Source organism: Miniopterus natalensis, chromosome 3 (assembly GCF_054644295.1).
Source record: "Miniopterus natalensis isolate mMinNat1 chromosome 3, mMinNat1.hap1, whole genome shotgun sequence".
NCBI classification, from domain to species: Eukaryota; Metazoa; Chordata; class Mammalia; order Chiroptera; family Miniopteridae; genus Miniopterus; species Miniopterus natalensis.
The window spans coordinates 101,253,007-101,261,371 of record NC_142083.1 but is presented as its reverse complement, the minus strand read 5'-3'; the positions used below and the strand labels follow the sequence as shown (position 1 = coordinate 101,261,371).

Genomic DNA, 8,365 nt, shown 5'->3' with positions numbered 1-8,365 from the left:
TGAGTGGACAGCACTTGAAGGTGTCCTGATGGAGAGTGCAGGAGCCTCCCTTGTCGTCAGTGCTGCGCTGCAGGGGTAGCCACAGGCTCAGCAGTCTGAACGAGCCCAGTGCACAGGAAGGCAGCACTGGAAAGCTCCCAGGAATGGCTCTGATAAACAAAGACCAGAAGTGCCCTGCCCATCCCCAAGGCTGCCGGGTGCTAGGTTTTTGCCTTTTTTCCAGTTATAAAATCAGCATGCCCCACTGATCAGCAGGCCTCACTTTATACTTTTTCTTTTTTTTCTTTCTAATGGTTCTTTTTAACTTTACTGTTAAAAAACGGTTTTCTTTTTAACTTTACAATGTACCATAGACATTATTCCATGCAACGGACAAAAATCTGCTACTGAAACAGAGGGCTGCACGAGTGATGCCTAACGCAGTTTAAGCCTAAGTTCAAAGCCCTGCGCCTGGCGAGCGCTGCCAGGGGCTCTACAAAAGGGACATCTTCAAAGCCCTGCTGTGGGGGCCTACAGCCACCTGGAGTTCCCTTGGACCCCCTGCGGAAGGGGTCCTGTAACCTTTTTTGCATCCACAGGACCCCTTCCTCCCAATTTCTGTCTGGTTTTCCTCACCTCCTCCTCTGCCCCAGGCGCCTCATCAGATATCGCATCTCCTCCCTGCTCACAGGCACACCGGGCGTGGCCTCTGTGCCCCTTGAGCACTGAGCAGCCCCCTACTTCCTTTTCCTTTTGGCTTTTCTGGGTACATCATCCCGAGCTGGGTGCTTTCCTGCGGCTCTTGGTTCAATGGCTGGTTTTCCTTCCCTGGCTCTCCCTCCTTCCCTGGCTCTCCCTGGCTCTGTTTTCCCTCCATCACTGGCTCTCTTCTCCTCTAGTGCTTCATCTCCGGTCTCTCCCTTGTTCTTTCTCTTTTCTTCATTTTCTGATTTTTCCGTGTCTTCCAGAGTACAAGCTCCTGGCTCTGCAGCATCCTGAGGCTGCCCTTCGCTTTCCATCTTTCCTTGATTCTCAGGCACTCCTTCACTTTCACTGCAGTTTTTCCGTTGAGGTGTCTCCTCCTTTTCTTCCTGCGGGAATTCGGGATAGGTTCCTCCTCTTCTAGCCCAGCCTACTGCTGAGAACAAAGAAACACAGACCTTCCTTTCCCTGCCCATTCCTTCTTGCCCATTCTGTTCCTCAGGCAGAGACAAGGCCCTTGCACTGACCTGAAAGAACCTGGAACAACAATTAGGAGTTTGCAGACAGCTCAGGGTCTGACCACAGAGAAGGAGATGCATTTTTTCAATCACCTCTTAATCTCACCAGTTCTTTCATCTGGGATTGTACAGAAGAGGCATAAAAGCACTTAACCAGAAAGACGTATTCAAGAACTGGTCAGGATGTGTTATAGGCTGAGTTGTCTACTACCAAAATTCATACGCTGAAGCCCTAACCCTCAGTACCTCAGCACCTGAAGAAAGGGCCTTTAAAGAGGTGATTAAGGTAAAGTGGGGTCATTCGGGTGGGCCCTAATCCAATATGACAGGATCCTCATAGAGATTAGGACACAGGCAACGTGGACAGAGGGGTGACTGTATGAAGACGCAGCAGGCAGGTGGCCATCTGCAAGCCAGGAGAGAGGCCTCAGGAGAAACCAACTTCTGGCCTCCAGAACCGTGAGGAAATAAATCTCTGTTGTCTAAGCCACCCTCTCTGTGGTATTTAATGGCAGCCCTTGAAGATTAATAGAGGGTGAAATCCTGAATTTTCAAAAATTTCTAAATGGGTCTACATAACCTCCTACCCCTTTTATCCAGAGCAGCCTAGGCAAGTTCAATCCCTTTCTAGAGACAGCTACATTTGCATAATCGACCCACCGTCCTAAGGTGTCTGTACCGGGGGAGGTGAGAAGGTAGAGTCAGGCTACCAGCCCATCCATTGTGTCCAGTGGCAGCAATCCCGAAAGCTGACAGTGCAGTGACCCCCAAAGGAGGCCCAGAGGTTGATGTGTCAAAAGCAGATGGGGCGAGGGGGGGCGTGTCACAGTCCCTGTCATGTGTCCTCCCCTATCTGCCAGGATCACAGGTCAGGATGCAGTGAGTCTTTGATCAGAGAGAGAGCTGACCGGCATTTGTACGTGGCCCAGATGGCCCTGCCAGTGTCCGCCATGCACGTTCTCATTCGGAGCCCCACGGGGGCCCTGTCTCCAGTGGCCCTGAGATCTAAGTCCTGGCCATGGACCTATGTCTGCTCTCAGTTGGCACAGCTTATGCAGAGGCTTGCAAAGGGCACAGCGCCCAGTCTGTTTTCTTTTTATTTTATTTTTTTAAATCCTCACCCAAGGATATTTTTCCCATTGCTTTTCAGAGAGAGTGGAGGGAAGGAGGGAGTGGGGGGAGAGGGAGAGAGAGAAACATCAATATGAGAGACACACCGATTGGTTACCTCTTGCACGCACCCTGACTAAGGCAAGGGACTGAGTCTACAACTAAGGTACATGCCCTTGGCTGGAATCAAACCCAGGACCCTTCAGTCCGTGGGCTGATGTTCTAACCACTGCGCCACACTGGCCAGGGCAGCGGTCTGTTTTCACTTCTAGCCGAGGCCCAGGGACAGGATCAGTGGGTCTGGGATTCCAAACGAGCCAGCCGCTCTTCTTCGACAGCAGCAAAGGCAGCTGTTCCAAATCCAAGTGACAAGCATGGCTTCCTTTTTATCTTGTTGCCTTAAGAGTCCAGACTGACCCACTCAAAATATGCATGTCGAACTGGACAGTCAGGAGCCAATATGGTCAGACAGTTGATCTCAGCAAGGACTCATTACCAATTTAACTGCCTTTTCAGTTTCCAAATGTGTATTTCCATCCAGAGACTGTCTCTCTTTTCATGTAGTCTCCCTCTTTCCAAAGGCTTCGACAGACACAAATCATAGCAACAATCATCAGTTAAGGAGACTTGTTCTGGTTCCAATACTCAAAGAATTTAAATTCTAACTCACTGCTGGCAAAAAGCAAAAAAAGTTGTATCCCACCAATACCTTCTTAATTTAATTTTGTTGCATCTTTCTTTGACCGGGATGATTCCTCTAGCATTTATGAAATTATAAGGATATAATATTTTAAATCAATTCTATCACATATCCAGATATAATAGCCACAAAAATACACAGCCATTATTTTAAAACTTTCCCTTTTTTCTCCCTGCAAATTTACTCAAACCCCTAGCAGAAAATTCAGCATTAATAGGGCTATCATTGCAGGCCAGCAACATTAACCCTTTTCTGCACAGGCCCTGTCCAGTAACAACCCCAAAGGGTAGCAATCCACTATCACAAGGTCAGAGTTTTAAGCAATGGACTCAAGCAATAAAAATAAGTTGTTTTTGCCCGGCCAGGCGTGGCTCAGCGGTTGAGCATCGACCTAGGATCCAGGCTATCGGGGTTCGATTCCCGGTCAGGGCACATGCCCGGGTTGTGGGCTCGATCAATGACTCTCTCATTGATGTTTCTATCTCTCTCTCTCCCTCTTCCTTCCTCTCTCTGAAATCAATAAAGATATTTAAAAAAAAAAAAAAAAGTGTTTTTCATTCATGTATTCAAAGGCCATTGAGCACCCACTGCACATCTGTTTTATTTGTCCCATTTAGAAACACTCACTAAAAAATAATAAAGCACTGAAGAAACTTCCTTTAATTCCCTTTAATTCTGTAACAGCTGTTTCTATTTCCCTTCTAATCCCTGTCAACATGGAGTTTCAATTTCATATAGGTGCAATGATGCCTGGTTAATATAATCTATCTGCATAGTATCAGCCACAATACTGCATAGTATCAGCTCAATACCTTATTGAGCGCCTACCGTATGCCACACGTGGGGCTAAGTGCTTTACAGAAGTGATCCCGTTCAGTCCTCACAAAGACCTGGAGAGAGCGTATTACACCCACCTGAAGGTAAGGAAAGGAGAACTCCTGGATTAGGCTACTCGCTAGGGCCACGTAGCCAGCAGGTGGCAGAGCTTGAATTCCAACCCGACTCTGTTGACTCCAAAGTATACCTGCTTTTACCTTGGCTCCCTGCACACTGCCTCTTTGGGCCTTGTCTGGCAAGCCCCAAATCCCAGACTCATTAGTTCACTCCTCATTCCCTCCCTACCAAAAAGCAGCATGACACACTGGTTAAACTCATGGACTAAAAGGACCCTAGGTTCAAATGCCAGCCTCTCCCCAGCCATGCGACCTCTGTGTGCCTCAGTGGCCATGTTGATGAAATGGAGGTAATTATAGTGCCCATCTCCTAGGATTCTATCTAGATGGCATGCCTATCTCCTAAGGTCCTCGTGAAGAGATTCTGTGAGTACATCACTTCAAATCGTACCAGGCACACGGGTGTGTTCTTGTTACCGAAATAAAAGAACCTGTGCCTGCTCCCAGGATGCTCAGTCTTCAACAGGGCTCTCCTGTCTCTGGGTTCTCATATTTCCTTGTTTTCCCCTCTGTTCTGGCCCTACTGCTTCCTCAGGCTCCTGTGGCTCCCATCGGAAATCAGGGAGCACCCAGCAGACCCCAAAGGCTGAGATAAATGCAGCTGAAAAGGCACAAGTTGGTGGGGCCAAGAAAAATCACAGGCTAATGTCTAGACCCAAGGTCTGAAAGGCAGAGTGTGGACTCCATTCCTCTTTCTTTTCTTGGATGATTTTCATGTACATGAACCACATGTCTGATGCCCAACAGACTTGGAACCACAGAACAGGCGTTTCATCTCCTTGGGGAAGCAGGACATCCTATGCTAACTCTTCTCCATTCAGGGGCCGGGTCAGAGTGCATAATGGAAGCAGCTGGGGTCAACCCACTAGGGAAAGCTTCAGGAAAACAACGGGTTAACCAACTGGACAGCAAGCGTAGTCCGCAGGGCGGAGGGCTTCAGAGGGAGGCCTAGGACATTGCCGGAATTGCATAAAACGTGGATTTTACAGTAGGTAAGACTTGGCTTGGATTCCAGCTCAGCCATTTATTAGCTGTGTGACCCTAGGAAAATTTACTTAACTTTTCTGAGGATCAGTTTTCTCCTCTGTATAATGGGGTGTAAAAATTCCTACTTTTTTAACAGTTGGGAGGATTAAATGTTTTCAAATACATGCTTGGCATCCCATAGGTGCAATGCAAGGAAGGGTGATTCCTTTCCCTGATCCCATCATTGTGGTAGACTGACTATAAAGGAAAGGTGTTCTTAGTTTTAAACTTTAAAAAACATGAGAGCTGTAACTTATACTACAAGAGGTTTCACCCAAGGTGTATCACTTCCCAATAAGAGTAGTTAAAGCTACCATTTATCGAGTGCTTACCCTAAGCCGGTATCATGCTTTACACATATTTAAATCCTCATCACAACCGTGATACGTCTTCCCCACTTTAGGAACGAGAAATCTGAAATCTGCGGTTTCACATGGCAGACAACTTGCCCCAAAGTGCAGGGCTAGGATATGACCTGCCGCCCCCAACGCCCATGTCCATCACCACTGTGGGGCCCTCAAGAAGAGACCCTCAGGCATGCATCGAGACCTCTTCTTTGTTCCTTGTCTTTCTCCCACTGAGCTGTAAGACCCTATGAGCAGGGCCTGGAACTCAGCAGTGACTCACTTTTTGTTAACTGAATAAATGAGGGATGCAGCATAAGGCTGGGTCCATCTTTCTTGCCCTAAAGGGCAGCAAGTGCATGTCCTACGAAAGCACCACCCCTCCTGGGGGCTCGAGAAATGCTTCAGTGATCAGGGACTTACGGGAACTGGGACAAGCTGGCAGCACATTTTGCTGACACTGTTTTGAAATAACCAGGCCTCTGGACACATCGTCCCAACACTGCCAGTGCCATTTCAGGGGACTTGCAGCTCCACAGAAGCTATCCCAGACCAGCCAGTAGGTCTGACCACCCATCCAGGCCTGTCAGATGCCAATCTGTCCTGGAGATTGACTGAGGGAGTCAGAACATGGCTGGGTTCCATGTTCTGGATACCCTGTGGGCTCTCACCGAAGGCCTCCCTAGCCAACAAGACCCCTCCTTTATGCTAAGAAACTTCCACAGATGTGTTAAATAGGAGAAATGTTTGTCTGATTTATTTCAGGTCTGCTATCACCCAGATGGGTCAGAGTTCACTAAGAAAGGAACTGTGGCCTCAGGCTCTGAGTGAACTGGCTTATGCAGAAGTGACTAATTCAGAAGAACACAAATCCCAACCAACCACAAGGGCCCTGTGCAGCCATGTGAAACAGAATCTGTCAACAGGCAGCTCACAAGTTGACCAGTCAACCTTGTTCCCTGCACCAGGGGGTCCCACAATGTGACTTATCTGGTCTGGGGTGGAGGCTAGTGAGGGGGGGGGGCTTCACATCCAAGTAATCACCCCAGTAAGTATGTGCTGGATACCCACAGGCTCATGCCTGCCACCTTAGGAGTGCTGAGCTAGTGTGGATTCAAATAATAACAGGTACATAACTAGAATTCTACCTAGACCTTGACAAGCGTCCCTCCATAGGTGCTATAGGGTCCATAAAGAAGCAGTTCCAGGCAGAGGAGCATCCTCCAAATGGTTCTTCATTGAACATTCCACTTTGGACAAGCTACATCCTCTCTGTGCCCCCTAATCCAGGCCCATACACTGCTCAGGAGGTACCCTCCAAGACCAAGAGTAATGAGATTGGGCAGGGGGTAAGGATAGGCAAGGAGACAGAGAAAGTGGAGACATCCAGAGAAAAAGAAGAGGCCTGAACTGGACACCTGATGGTTTTTCCTGCTTGGTACCCATATCCCTTCTTTTGATAATATCACCTCCCCCCAATACTACTACCAGGCACCAACTCTAAGTCCATGTGGGTATGTGCCCCAGGCCTAGGCAATCAGTATATTCCATCTTCCTGGCCACAACGATTCCTTGAGGCTGGATACCTCTCTGGTTTCGACCAATGACAACCAGGTCCAGGGGTTTTGTCTGGGAAAGGGAACTCTTTCTACCAATAACAAGCTATGCAGGGGTCACTCATGAAGCCTGAGAAGGAAGTCAACTTAAAGGAAAGGAGTGTAGAGAGTTGAAGACAGACAGGTCCCTGGTGATGCTGTTGTGAGTCCTAGGATCCAGCCTGACACCCAATCTAGCCCTGACCTTATCAGCTACATGAGCCAGTAAATCCTACCTCTGCCCTAAGCCAACAAGAAGGAGTCCCAACCAAGGGCTCTCCCATCTGCCCACTCTACTGGAAGTATTCAGAGGACAAAGAGACTTTCTTGTCTGGGGTAGTGAAGGTAATTGTCTGATGACAGCTTTTCCCCGGGGGAGAGCCTCCATGAAGACAAGAGTCCAGCTGGCCTTTCCCAGGACACACAATCATCAACACACTTTCAAATAGTATCAGTTCATAGGACTCATTTTGTAGTAGCTGTTGTTTTGGTCTTCTCAGCACCTTGTTTTGTTAATGGGCTATGCTGTTTCTCCACCCTGGATGGAGGAAGGAAAGGTCATGACCCAGATCAGATTTACCATAATGCTGCACACCCCTGGTCACAGTGAGTGATCAAAGAGTGCATGGGACTCACAATAAACCACTGAGAACTGTTCTTTGAGACTTTCCAAATTACAACTGGAGGGAAGAAACCTTTCTTTCAGGGTCACCAAGCTGGGAGGGTGTCAGTCTGGAGCTGTCAGCTGCCCCTTGCCCCAATGCATGGAGAAAGCCCACTTACAGGAGAGAATGAAGCCAACACAAAGCCTGGGGGAGCTTGCTTTCTGTCTCCCAGTGTCCTCAGTTTTTGCTGCCCAGCTGGAGACTAAATTTACAGACTCCCTTATAGCTAAATGTTGCCATGTGACAAGACAGTAGGAATTTGGGGGCCTGGTGACATGGTAGAGCCCAGTCACCTACCTACCCTGGATCACCTGTCTTTCCCTGTACTGTTAGGTGAGAGAGAAATGACACTCTATCTTGTCTGGGCCACTGTATTTTGATGATCTCTTTGTTACAGCAGCCCAGTTTGTACCTTTATTAATGTGAAGATGAAAATGATATAAAACAGTTCTGATGGGGTTTAAATCTCTGAATATCATTGTCCCTTCAATGATGGCGTTATTACTTCCAAGTGCTTTCTAAGTGCCAGGAACTATCCTTAATGTTTACATATAGACCTCATTTCATCTGCACCAACCCTGTGGGGTGCCACTGTAATTCCCACTGTATAGCTCAGGATACAGAGACTGAGTAACTTGCCAAGGTTTATATCCCATTGCCTCCCAAGCTAGTTTTTCCCATAATTTGTTAGTGTAAGCCAATAACGCCCCCCCCCTTTTTTTTTTTTGCTTAAACCAGTTCAAGCTAGTTTCTGTCACTTGTAACAAAGCAGT

General features: G+C 47.8%; 1 pseudogene; it reads right to left on the bottom strand.

Annotated features, from left to right (window-relative positions):
- Window positions 1-261: 261 nt before the first annotated feature.
- LOC148093602 (uncharacterized) lies at window positions 262-2,151 on the bottom strand (annotated as a pseudogene).
- Window positions 2,152-8,365: the final 6,214 nt, after the last annotated feature.